Consider the following 14,610-nt stretch of genomic DNA (forward strand, 5'->3'; position numbering starts at 1 on the left):
ACTGTCAACAGTGACGTGGGTGCCAAGACGCGAATGCGCTGACTGTTTGTTTGACGACAGGAGATCTTTCGTCTTGTCTTCGTTCACCACCAGACCCATACGCTTCGCTTCCTTATCCAGTTTGGAAAAAGCAGAACTAACGGCGCGGTTGTTGCTTCCGATGATATCAATATCATCGGCGTACGCCAGCACTGTACACTCTTATAGAAAATTTTACCTTCTCTATTCAGCTCTGCAGCTCGTATTATTTTCTCCAGCTTATCTCACGGTAATTGGCACAGTTTGTGTGATCTCCCTTTTTATGGATGAACAAAACTTTTATGATGGAACAAAACAGTACTCTCTTAGAAACATTTTTTGCGAGATTATAAAAATAGTAGATCGACATATTTGAGAAAAAGTTTGGTAAATACATCGAGGCATTTAAGAGGAATTCATTACAGTGTCTTACCGTCTTTAGTGTTACATTTTTAGCAGTTGCACTTAAGCGAGGGTTACAGTATAGAATACATCTCTTTAATAAACTGAGGTAGTTATATTGTATAACCGGGGCGATTTATAAAATATTTTCTTAATAAAAAAGCGAAAGAGATTAAATTACATAAAAATAATAATAGGTTTGTTTTACTCGATAATCTAAGATTATTCAGGACATTTTGCATTCTAGTTATTTTTACCTCAGTAGATTCATATAATGATGCATTTATTGACCAGCAAGTTTTAAAAAAAAATATTACGCCTACTTTGGGTATAGTAAAGATATATACGGTCGCAAATAGTTATAAATAAAATGCTAGAAGGAAATGCCATAGCATATTAGGAGTCCCGCACACTTTTTCCAGTTGTACTGCTAAGGTATAGCGTTCGAATTTCAATTTCACCGATACGATAAACATTTTCACAATCAACAGTATTCATATCGTACATTAAAACAAAATATAAATTTTATGTGGGATGAAATAGAGTCGTCTTCGAGCAGAGAACTTTGAGATGACACATGACCTATCTCAATTATTGGATATATATTAGTATAAGATACTTATATTATAGTATAATTATAATTATTGTTAAAAATTTTAAAGGGAAAAATATTTATAGATGTCTGCAAAACTCTGTAATTTAAAATTCAGTATTCGTTCTAGGTGAAACCTCACTTTTATAAAAACTTTTAATCTAAATTATATAAGTATCCTGTCCTCAAATAGTTTCATTACTACTAATTATTATCTTGTTTTATATTCGATATTCATATTTTAATAATCAAAATTACTGACAAAAGTAAATGTAGTAATCATATTAATGCTGTATAAGAAGATATGAACCGAGAACCAGTCGTGCTGAGAGAAATACTGTCATTCAATTGCATCTAAATATCTTGCACTCATGCCGATATATGTACGTTGGTCATCAAAAAGGTAGATATACATATATGGACCAGGAGATATTCATCCATATTATATAGAGTGCAACGGTTTAGTTTATGGCCTATATAACCAGAAGAACTATAATAATTATATTAGATATAGTATAGGATGGTTTGGTCCAAGCCGATTTTACACTTTCAGCACCACACCATATTGTTGTCAGAAAAAGGTGTTAATTTTATTTAAGTAAGATATCTCGTGAATTCATATTTAAACTCTTGCAACATGATGTACGGAGTATAATAGTCTCATAGTTTTATACTCTCGCAACAAAAGTTGCTAAGAGAGTATTATAGTTTTGTCCACATAACGGTTGTTTGTAAGTCCTAACGCTAAACAAGTTAGATATAGGGTTATATATGTGGGGATACCCATATTTAACATTTCATTAAATTTATATAAAGCGACCACTTACAGGTTAATATTAAGATCATTTACATTAACACAACTAAAGGTTAAGTTATCCTACATTTCACTGCATCTTATTATCCTTCATTCTACTTTACCTTGTTATCCTAAGAGTTACACTATTGCTATCACTCTTACGTATAGTAATTAAGCAATTAGATTATAAGTAAACATATTAACAGCATCATCACCTGATGCTTGTCGATCACCGTTACCTTTACTATATGTTAACTAACTCGAAGCTATTCAACATCAGTTGGATTTTGGTTATCACGTCGCCCAGACGTGTAATAATATAGAACCATTTTCCACAATTGGTGACCCCGACGTGATGACTTTAGTAGTCACCTTTTACTAACGGTGGAGCAACAGTAAGCAGCCCGTTACCGACAACCGGCCACGCGACTAAAAGTGAACGTAGCCTGAAGTCACATCACCCAAACATCATTTAGCAGCGTTTTCCATCAACCAGCGGAATTTTGTAACTATCGTTCGCAATATTTTCTCTATTTAACAATAAAACGTTTCTATTGAAAGCGAATCAACATGCCTTCCGATGATGACACACCGCGCTTGCCGAAAGCATCAATATTTATGGGAAACAACCACAACGCAGCGACAATTCGTGTCCCAAATTTCAATCAAGACAGACCAGCACTCTGGTTCGCGCAGTTGGAATCACAGTTCCCATAACGTCACACACGAGGTGGACAAATACAATCATACGATTCCACTGATTCTCATTATTCTCAATCCACCAGCCGACAAGCCATATCAACGATTGAAAGCCGCACTAATCGCGTGCTATTCGAAATCCAGAGAAGCAAAACTCCTTCAACTACTAGATGGTGACTACCTTGGCGACAAAACGTCATCTCAACATCTTCGATCCCTCTGAATTTAAGTGCCAGACATAGATGAGGAGATATTACGGGTAAGGTGGCTCGCACACCTGCCCGACCAAATGCGCACGTGTTTGGTTACGCAACACACGGCCGAGCTACAGGACTTAAGCGAAGCCGCAGATCGCCTACATGAAGTACTCAAACCTTCTCAAGGGACTCACATGGCTGCAACATCACTGGCAAACAATCACGGCTCCGATTCTACAGATGTGGGACAATAACTCGCTCACATTACAAAATGTCTTCAGAAGCTTCTGGACAACCAACAAACTATTGGGCGAAAACGCTTTCGCTCACAACACAGCAACAGAAGAATATCAATTTCTCCTGCTAATTCAACCGACAACACGTGTTGGTACCACAAAACGTTTGGCAACCTCGCTCAAAAATGCACACCAGGTTGCAAACAAGCGGGAAACGCACCAAAGAGACGTTAGCGGCGGAAAGCGCCTCTCTACCACCATCGTATTTCTTCTCCAAATCATCAATTATGTGCATAAAGAGCCATACATGTCAAACATGTGCTCAAAGCGATCGTAAAAAAATTAAAATTTTCGCCAACGTACGTTAAATCCTTAACGAAAAATGTCAGAAACACTAAATTTTATAGTGAAGATATCTGTATAATGCATAATAATTTGGGCTCCTCCTAAATCGTTATAAAATATGGACAATAGTTGGCACTGCCCACTTCCGTATATACATATGTATGTACATATACAGTGACGAGCAATACCTTACGGATGTTTGTCAGATTTTTACATAAAATGCTATAAAAAATTAATAATAATTCAATTTGCTTGAACTTTTTAATTGTAAGTGATTATTTATTTCTTTAAACATAGTTCAACACAAAAAATTATAAAAGAGAGATAAACCAATAATTTCATAGGAAAAACAATCAAAACTAATGCGTCCAGTTATGCACGCCAACCTCAGTACACTTTAATTTTGATTTACCATTACTTTTCCGAAAAATATGATTAGTTTTTAGAAACAATAGTTTAATTTGTCATTTTAAAGTTTTTTCTGAAAAGTACAGTTCGTATATTGCCAATTTAATTGTGTAATTGTGTATAAAAATTTAATTGAGTGAAAAATTAAGAAAATTACATTGAATTCGGAAACCCTTATCTTTGTGTTATCTGAACTAAAAAAAAACCAGAAAAAATAGCAAAAATAATCGGTAAAAAACAGTCAAAACAACAGTCATTGCAGTTCAGAAAAGGAATAAATTGGTGTCTGGTGGCCGACCAAGGATATTGAGTGACTAAAAACCCCAAATTAACCCCTAAGAAGGCTACTCAAGTCATTAGCAAGCCAACCAGGGAATGGACGGACAAAAAAGCTTTGAAAAATATTGGATTAATCTGTTAAGCAGAAGAAACCTGCGTTGTCCAAAAGAAAATATTGTCACGAGTTGAGTTGTAGAAATTTGACAAACATCCGAACGGTATTGCTCGTCATTGTATATATATAGATATCTTAGCAAAATTAAGTGAACGAAACATCTTGATTATATCGTAGTTTGATAGCGAAAATTTTAACTATAATATTGTTTAACTAGTACTTAATATTTACAGTGTGAAGCTTAACTAACACTTCTCGTAACATAAATATATGTCGGTATATTTCTGGATTTCAATGTTGGTACTATTGTCGAAACCTTTGTTTCTGTTTACAGTTAAATTTAATTTTTTGAAAATGAAAAGAAAAGCACGTTCCTCTAATGTTTCCTAAGAGGATATAAACATATTACTGAAATTTGTAGAAAAACATAAAAATATAGTAGAAAACAAAAAACATAGTATGTGACTACAAGAGAAAAAGAAGAAACTTGGGAGAATAAAACTGACAAATTCAGTCATGAAACTTAAACGCAACGCACATCGAAAATTTTATGAACAAAATATTACAATTAAAAAAAGAACTGAAAAGCGGATGACAGGAGAAAAGGGAAGTCTGTATGCCACAGGAGGAGGTGCACCAATAGGAGTGTCAGTTTCTCATAGCGATACCAAGTTAAGGACTTTTTTCCTTTTATAAAATTATAAAATTAGTGGGTGTAAACATTTGAATAAGGTACAATTTATTACTATTGTTAAACAAATATTTTACTCAAAATGGCGGGCCTCAGGAAGTGGGAGAATTTGAAACACCGTCATGCAGCTGGTAGAAGTATGACCTCGGAAAATTAAAGAAGTCAATGAATCAAAAATTTGTCTATCATCATATCAAAGCTAGTAAAGAGAAATCTTGGAAGCAGCTTGCGGAAGTTAAGGCTAGGTGGTGTGAACAGAAAACTAAAAGAGAAATCTGCTAAATCTGGCAAAATATTTATCAATTATGTTTTTTCGAGTAACGTTGGAAGTTTCACTTAAAAATTTAGCGGAAGTATTGGTGATGGCAGCTGATGTTATGCCACAGGAAACCTTCACTTCCATACTCCATAGGACCTCTCAACGTAATTTCTAATAATGGATTAATTGAATCTATCCAATAATGGTGTATGGGTCCTTAACAGGGGGGTTATCACGACATTCGGCTGTTTTTAACCACTGTCAGCAATTCCAAGACTTCGACAAAATTCTTTAGAATTCAACGGTGGCAAATTCGAGAGTTTCGAAAAATCGTGGTATCATGTGTAGAGGCTGGCCAACGATATCTAGAATTTTAAGCTCACTATCACAATTTATTTACCACTGAAAGTTCAAAACACGTATTTTTTTATATACCATACTATCGCTAAAAAATATTAACTATTTAAATCTTTATAATAATATTAATAGTTAATCCACATTACATAATAATTTAGATGCTCAAAAATTAGTATTTAGTCTGATCTGGCAAAAATGCAAATTGTTATAAAACATCTCACTTTAGAATAAGTTGGACATTACTGATCATAAAGGTGACAAGGTGTAGAGGACACTGGACGCAATAATAAATACATCAGCAACCTTTTCCCTTCCCTTTCTTGTCCAACCGTAAGGCTGTTAAAACTCGCATTTTTGCGATCAAGTGAATTTATGCCAGTAGTCGGCACTGCAAGCCACAATTGTGATTGCTTATTTTCTTTTAATTTCATTTATATTAATAACTAAAAAGAAAAAAATACCGCGAAAATGTCTGTGTAACAAAAGAAGAAAAAATCTGAAAATTCAATATAACAGAGTTCTCACGATTCCTGCCACTGGTTTATATGTACATATTTCCTTAGTTTTATTTTTAATTTGAAGATAAATCTTCAAGAGAAGACTGATATGAACAATTTTTGAACTGCCCCAACGTTCATTGAAATACAATCTAGATTTCATATCGTTATCTTTTATTTTTGTTTACAATGGGAATCTTTCCATCTGTTGCTTATAAAATTATTTTTAATAATACTCATATAATATTGGTGTTTATGATATAAGTTTAAGACATTGTGTCTAGTGATTGAATCCGATTCGATCGAAAAATATTACGTTGTAATCATTGAAACCGTATCGAAAATAAAATTTACGATCACATTGAACTCATTTATTGCCTTTTCGCACAGGAGTAAATTGATCAATTAACCGGACTTTGCTCGATTAGAGCGCTGATTTACATAAATATAAAATATCAATCAGCTGGTGAAACTTACCAACTTCTTATGTATGTACAACAAAAAAAAGATATAACGGCTGATCTTTAATCGTGTAGCGAAAGATAAAAACTGGTTTCTCAATTATCGTCTCAATGTATTAAATTAATTTATCTGTGCGAAAAGGTTTTTACAGACTTGATAAAATACTTTCCGCGACTCATAGATGACGCTAATTTCGAAATCAGTGAAAGCGGTTTTCAACTAAAAAACTTCTAAAAAAACAAAAATATTATACTGCTACTCCATATATCTGTTGAGAGTAAGTAAGGAAAGGTTAAGTTCGGGTGTAACCGAATATTTTATACTCTTGGAATTCATTGATGTAATTTTATTAAGATAACTCACAATTTGTCCCATATATTCGGCATAAAGTCCAATAGAAAAACGAAAATCTTCATATCCATTTCAATTTCACCCATTTTCACCACCAAGGTACACTATATCCAGGACTATGGAGGATGGGATCATGTGTAGAAGTTCACGTAAGTGAGGAAAGTTTCTGATTGTCATTCACTTGCGAGTGGCCAGAAACGATTCTTTTCCACATGATTCAAGCAGCTCACGACTTCCGGTTTTAGACCAAGTATCCTCTGGGTAGCTAACAAACATCCGTTTGAAGGCGAACCCGCTTCCGCGGTTGTCCAAGAAGTGCGATGGACGGGGCAAGGACGGAAGAAGGTGGGTCCTTGTGACATCTACTACAGCGGCCATATAAAGGAGCGCAAATTTGGTGTTGGATTTGTGGTGGGAGAGAGACTCCGTCACCGAGTCCTGGCATTCACCTCGGTGGATGAACGTCTAGCCACAATCCGCATAAAAGAGGTTCTTCAACATATCGCTTATTTGCGCCCACGTCCCAACGGAAGAGAAGGACGATGTGACCAAAGATACTTTCTGTGAGCGCCTACAACGCACCTACGAGCGCTGCTCTCGCCTCGATGTCAAAATCGTGCTTGGCGATTTCAACGCTAGGGTAGGTAAAGAAGGTGTCTTTGGCACAACAGTCGGAAAATTCAGCCACCATGACGAAACATCGCCAAACGGCTTGAGGCTGATCGACTTCGCTGGGGCCCGAAATATGGTCGTCTTAGTACCAGATTCCAGCATAAGAAAATACATCAAGCTACTTGGCTGTCTCCTGATCGAAACACGCGTAACCAAATCGATCACGACGGAAGACATGTCACCTGTGTTTTAGACGTGCGTACGCTCCGAGGACCAAATATAGACTCGGACCAATATCTAGTAGCTGCAAAGATACGCACTCCCCTCTGTGCAGCAAAAAACGCCCGTTAACAAACACAAGGAAGGTTCGACGTCGAAAAGCTGCAATCGGAACAGACAGCCACGAAATACTCTACTCGACTTGCACTCCTGCTCTCTGAGAGCACTCATCAGCATCACGGTATAAGGGAACTGTGGAACGGCATCGCAAACTCACTGCGTACCGATGCAGCCGAAACCAATGGATTTCGGCAACGACAAAAAACGAGCTAGTACGATGAGGATTGCCGTCTCGCAGCGAAGAGAAAACAGACTGCCTACCTCGCAACGTTGAAAACGACCACAACACGTGCGGGATGGGATAGATACCGAGAGCTGAAGAGGGAAGCGAGACGCAACTGCAGACAAAAAAAGAAAGAGGCCGAAATGCGTGAGTACGAAGAGCTTGAGAAGCTGGCAGACAGACGTAATGCTCGAAAATTTTATGAAAAAATGAAGCGAATCAACGAAAGTTTCAAGACCGGAGCATCCTCATGTAGAGACCAAGTTGGTAATATGGTAACCGATGTCCAGGGCATACTGAGATTATGGAGGGAACACTTCTCCGACCTGCTGAATGGCAGTGAAAGTACAACACCAGGAAATGGCAAACCCGATTCCCCAAACGATGACGATGGAACAGATGTTCCATTACCCGACCATGAAGAAATTCGAATAGCAATCATCCGCCTGAAGAACAACAAAGCGAGCTATACAAATACGGAGGCGAAGAACTGATAAGGTGCATGCATCAGCTTCTTTGCAAAAAATGGTCGGAAGAAAGCATGCCTGACGATTGGAATCTCAGTGTGCTCTGCCCAATCCATAAGAAGGGAGATCCCACAATCTGTGCCAATTACCGTGGGACAAGCCTCCTAAATATCGCCTATAAGGTTCTATCCAGCGTACTGTGTGAAATCCTGGAGAAGACCAGTGAAAAGAGGATCGACACACACCACCTTTTTGTCGATTTTAAGGCTGCTTTCGACAGCAAAAAGGAGCTGCCTTCATGCCACGATGTCTGAATTTGGTATCCCCACAAAACTAATACGGCAGTGTAAGTTGACGTTGAGCAACACCAAAAGCTCCGTAATGATTGGGAAGGACCTCTCCGAGCCGTTCGATACCAAACGAGACAAGGACAAGGTGACTCACTATCGTGTGACTTCTTTAACTTGATGCTACGAGCTGCAGAGCTAAATAGAGAAGGTACAATCTTCTATAAGAGTGTACAGCTCCTGGCGTACGCTGATGATATTGATGTCATCGGAAGCAACAACCGCGCCGTTTGTTCCACTTTTTCCCGCACGGAAAGGGAGGCGAAGCGAATAGGTCAGAAGGTGAATGAGGACAAGACGAAATATCTCCTGTCATCAAGCTTCGAAGTCGTAGATAATTTCGTATACCTGGGAACCAGCATCAACAACGCGAACAATGTCAGCCTCGAAATCCAGCGCAGAATCACTCTTGCCAATAGGTGCTACTTTGGACTGCGTAGGCAGTGTAGGCAGTGAAAAGTAAAGTCGTCTCTCGACGAACCAAAATCAAACTCTACAAGTCGCTTATCATTCCCGTCCGGCTTTATGGTGCAGAAGCTTGGACGATGTCAACATCAGATTAGACGACACTAGGAGTTTTCGAGAGGAAAATTTTGCGCAAGATTTATGGTCCTCAGAACATTGGCAACGGCGAATACCGCAGACGATGGAACGATGAGCTATACGACGACATTGACATAGTTCAGCGGCTAGGACATGTTTTCCGAATGGACGAAAACACTCCAGCTCTGAAAGTGTTCGATGCAGTACCCGCCGGAGGAAGCCGAGGAAGGGGAAGGCCTCCACTTCGTTGGAAGGACCAGGTGGAGAGTGACCTGGTTACACTTGGAATCTCCAACTGGCGCCGAACAGCGAAGGAAAGAGAGGAGTGGCGAGTTCTCATCGATTCGGCTATAACCGGCTAAACGGTTCAACGCCAATTACATACTTATGCTCACTTAATTTGGTACAGATGTTTTAATATTAAATTTTATACAAATAATAAAAATAGAAGCTTTCTCGCCGGCTCATCGCACCACATTAATGCAAAGAAAAAAGAAAAATTCAAATTTCGGTGAAAAATTACCCTTGTTCACTGAGTTCTTCATTTTCGATATCCGGGGTATAGAAAAATTATAGTCCTATTTCGACAAATTTTCCACAAGTGATGCCACAGATATAATACGGTATTTGTGTAAAGTTTTATTCCGCTATCTTCAGTGGTTCCTAATTTATATATTAAAAGGGAGCGAATTAGTTGGAATTCAAAATTGAGTTATATGGGAAGTAGGCGTGGTAGGGAACCGGTTTTTGATCCATAAGTGAGCGCGCCACGACCTTTTTCCATTTTTTAAAAGATCTGAGTGCAGCTTTCTTTTGCCATTTCTTTTGTGAAATCGTTTAGTTTTAGGACTTATAAACAACCGTTATTTGAACAAAACTCTTATACCCTCTTAGCAACTTTGTTGCGAGAGTATTAAAATAAAACGAAAATGAAATTAAAACTATACTGGATTCAATTAAAAAATCAGCTAATATTTCCCTGTTCGGCGTTTTTAAATAGGAAATTGTGAAACTTTCAATTATAAAAAATGTTCTCTTTCACCAATCAGCTGTGAATTAATGGTTTGCAATAAGGCAAAAAGACGTTTACAGTTGATGGTAAATATTTGCAAAGTCAGATGCAGAAGATTCTGAATTGTCCTAATGGTTTTAGCTGACTTCGAAAATGTGCTCCTACTGCAAAGTATCGATATAGTTTCACTACATATAAAACGTCAAACAACATTGTTAAACGATGCGTTGTACGATTTGACACTAAAAAGTTTACTTTCGCAAACTGTTATGCTTACATGTATTGTTTTTACCAAGCGTACGAGTATAAAGATAAAAACGCATAAATGTAAAGCCAAGAATTTAGTTGTAATTAACTTTTTATGTTTCGTATATAAGTTCTAAAAAATGAATGAATGAAATTTAATAAAATGTACAATGTAAGGACAACCAAAAAACTAAATTTTAATCAGATACATACATATGTATGTAGATCAACAGTCCCATTCTGTGCACTTGACAAATTTATAGAATATTTTTAATTTTTATAAAATTTGGACTAGAAATAAATTCTTTGATCTGTGACAATTTTGATAAAATAAAAAGCTCAGTACGCATAGCTTTTCCCCACATTTGTGAGTAACAAAATAATGTAAACAGAAACAGCTGATTTCTGGCCAATTATATTGACTTGAATTAGGGATGCAAGTCAAGAATATACATCAATGTTTTTTCCGATATAATGCATCGAAATATTCGAATATATATTGCATCGATGCATTTCGATGTATCGTATAAATATTATACATCAACACTTTCGATGCATCGAGTAAAATTACCAATAGATTCTTTCAATTAAAAAAAAATACAATAAGTAAATTTTACAAAAAATTATACCAGACGACAATCCTTAAATGTTTATATGCTATGTGAAACAGTTTTATGCGCCCCATCAGATTTGTAGTATTTCCTGCCGTAAGAATAAATTTTTAACAGTACTTGCACTTCACGGCTTTGTCGTCACACCTATCAAAATATTTCCAAACTGTACTTTTTTTAGTTGGCACCATAACAAAAATTTTAAATATGTATGCAAATGTTTTTCGCGTCATAAGAAAATCGAGCAGAAATATAATTAAACGATGCTATGGAAAACTTTATTATACCATCCTACCATTCCATGGTTAAAACGAGTATTGTTGGATAGAGGTAATTCAGCTTCTTTTCTAATTTTCTTTAAATAAGCATTTCACTTTTTACACAAATCTCAAAAGGGTTCCATAACGTAAACAATGTAGCGAAGCGTTAGTGTATAAGTTCATAATATAAATGAAAAATTCACTATAAATCGATAAATCGCAAGAAAAAAATTGTAAAAATTTTCAACCTAAAATGCGAATATCTCAAAACTATAAATTTCTGGAGGCAATAATTACAAATATTCATAATTGAAAAATACATATACATATGTATTTAACCATACCCATTTTAACTCAGAAATTGTGGGATGGTATACTAAAGCCGACTTCATTGCTATAAACTCTCTCTTTCTTTCAAGTACTAACTTCTGAAACGTGCTTCAGTTGATTTTTCTCTAATTATAAATGGCCTGTCTATCCTAGCGCGATCTCGTTTATCCGGCCCTCAGTTATACGGATTCGCGATTATCCGGACTACCACCGCGACCAATTTATATGTACCAGAGATCTGCATTGAGTACTAAACCAAACCAAATTACACTTATTACCAAATACATATTGTAAACCAATTATTCGTACATACGTACCTAAATATTTTATTTCATGATTAATGCTGCAGTTTAGTATTATGTATGTAATGTAATCTAAGAAAATATGTACATACATATATAAGTCTGTGTTCATTTCTTAATAAACATTGATTTTCGTTGATATCTATATGTTTTTCTTCATATATTCGATTATCCGGATTTTCGATTATCCGAATGCCTATCGACAACAATTAGTCCGGTTAATCGAGTTTCTACCGTATTTAGTGACGCTTGCTGGGCTATAAGTATGTCTGATGGGTCTAATGATAAAGTTGGTATCCACTTACTCTTTTATTCAAGTATATGCTACTCTAAATATTCTTTAAAACTTTATTAATTGTGTCTCTACCACAAGCCCATACTTCCAAATATGTTTTAGAAAACGTTATAAAGAGTCAAATACACTATATTCACAAGTGGATGCATCGTAAAAAATAGATCGATATATCGATGTATATCGGAAAGTCCAAACCATTGTTTTCTTTTCTTCGATTCATCGCATAGCAAACATCGATGTTTCCGATGCAACAATGTTTTTTCCGCATCCCTAACTTAAATTGAAAAATTTATTTGAATTATTCTGTAACGTACGTTTTCACATGCATTTCAATATTTGTTGCAAAATAGTTAATAACAAAAATGTTTACAAATTAGAAATTTGTTGAATTTGTAAAGTGCACAAAGTAGGGCTGTAAAAATATACATATATTTTACATTCATTCAAAAGTGAAGGCAGCATGTTTGAAATTAATTTTTGTAAATATTGATAATTTTTTTGTTTCCTGATGCGTACAAAATTTGTTCGATATTGGTACTGTAAATGCACGAATATTGCTATAACCAAAAACTTATAACTTGCTATAACTAAGCCTTAAATAAAGTTAGGAAAGTAAAATTTAGTAGTACATAGGATGACAATTTGTTAAAAGGTACCCCTGCCCTCAAATAGGTTTTTTGCATACATACATATATCTCAAGAAACCACGACTATTTTCCTTATAAGACAATTCTGAAGTATAGTGAAAGAATCACTTTATAATAAATTCCTCAAGAATCAGTGAAGATAACGGAACAAAACTTTACACAAACAAATACATGTAAAACGTGTCGGAATTGGACTATAAATTTTCAAGGCCGCATATATCGAACAAGAAGAACTCAGGGCCTAAGGGTAATTTCTTACCGAAAATATCGGTAAATATCTCGGATATTTTAATGTAATTTCGTTTTCTTTTAAAAGCTTGTTTGTCTGTACCAAAAATGGGTGAAATCAGGTAATAACTTCCCCTAGGTGCCATATACATACATATATAATATTAGGGTTTTGAAACATCCGGTGGGTTTTATATCGTATATATCGGATAATATGTTAGATATATTAGACCAATTAAGTGAGCGTATAGTCTTGGTGGTGAAAATGAGTGAAATCGGTTCAGGAATCACCCTCGTATATCATATATGGACTTTATGCGGAATATATGGGCCAAATTGTGTTATCTTAATAAAATTACATCACTAAATGTTCGGTTACACTCGAACTTAGCCTTTCCTTTATTTTCCTTAATTGTTTATGAAAAATCTTCTTTATATTCAGTTCTTTCTCATACCTCTGGCAGACGGCGGGGTTAATTCGGATTAACTGTTTTAATCAGGATTAATTTTGCGATTTATGGTCCTCAGAACATTGCCAACGGCGAATACCGCAGACGATGGAACGATGAGTACGAGTTATACGACGACATTGACATAGTTCAGCGAATAAAAAGACAGCGGCTAGGCTAGGTCATGTTGTCCGAATGGATGAAAACACTCCAGCTCTGAAAGTGTTCGATGCAGTACCAGCCGGAGGGAGCCGAGGAAGGGAAAGGCCTACACTCCGTTGGAGGGACCAGGTGGAGAGCGACCTGGTTACGCTTGGAATCTCCAACTGGCGCCGGACTGCGAAGGAAAGAGAGGAGTGGCGCGCTCTCATAACCGGCTAAACGGTTGAACGCCAATCACATACATACATACAATTCGGGAGTTATCTCAGTTAACTCCGTTTGGTCCCATTTAATCTTCAAAAATTTGGAGAGTTAGTGGGCCATTTTCGTTGGCAACATTGTTAAACATGGCCGCTTTTAACCTTTTGAATGAAAAAAAGCAATAGTGACAGCAGTTTTCAATTAAATGTAAACAAAAATATACGCATGCAATGCAATAGGTAAATTTTTCTAAAGTGGAAGTTCTGATAATAACGTATTTGTACATTTTTTTGATATTTAGTGATTTTGTACTAATTGCCGGCTAACAACCACAAAATTTGCTTTCTATTCAATTTTATTTTACTAAACTGAAAATATTATTGCCAATCAGCTGTTTATGGGAGTTTATAACTCGCTTAGCTGCGGTCTGTCACCCACCTGTTTGGAACTACGTTTTTATACTCTCACAATACGCTGCAAACAGAGTATAATAGTTTTGTTCACCTAACAGTTGTCTGTAACTCCTAAGAGTAAGAATAAATGTCCCAAAAATGGGTAATACCGGGTCAACACTTTCTCTAATCCAATTATACGGATTTCCGGTGGACTTTATACCGTAAATTAAGGGAACT

The 14,610-nt window shown here is 36.2% G+C and overlaps 1 protein-coding gene across 6 annotated transcripts in view; it reads right to left on the bottom strand.

Moving 5' to 3' along the window:
- LOC105219738 (uncharacterized) overlaps positions 1 to 14,610 on the bottom strand; it is a 127,175-nt gene that overhangs the window by 14,987 nt on the left and 97,578 nt on the right. The window lies entirely within an intron of this gene.

The sequence above is a fragment of the Zeugodacus cucurbitae genome, chromosome 3, assembly GCF_028554725.1.
Source record: "Zeugodacus cucurbitae isolate PBARC_wt_2022May chromosome 3, idZeuCucr1.2, whole genome shotgun sequence".
Lineage (NCBI taxonomy): Eukaryota > Metazoa > Arthropoda > Insecta > Diptera > Tephritidae > Zeugodacus > Zeugodacus cucurbitae.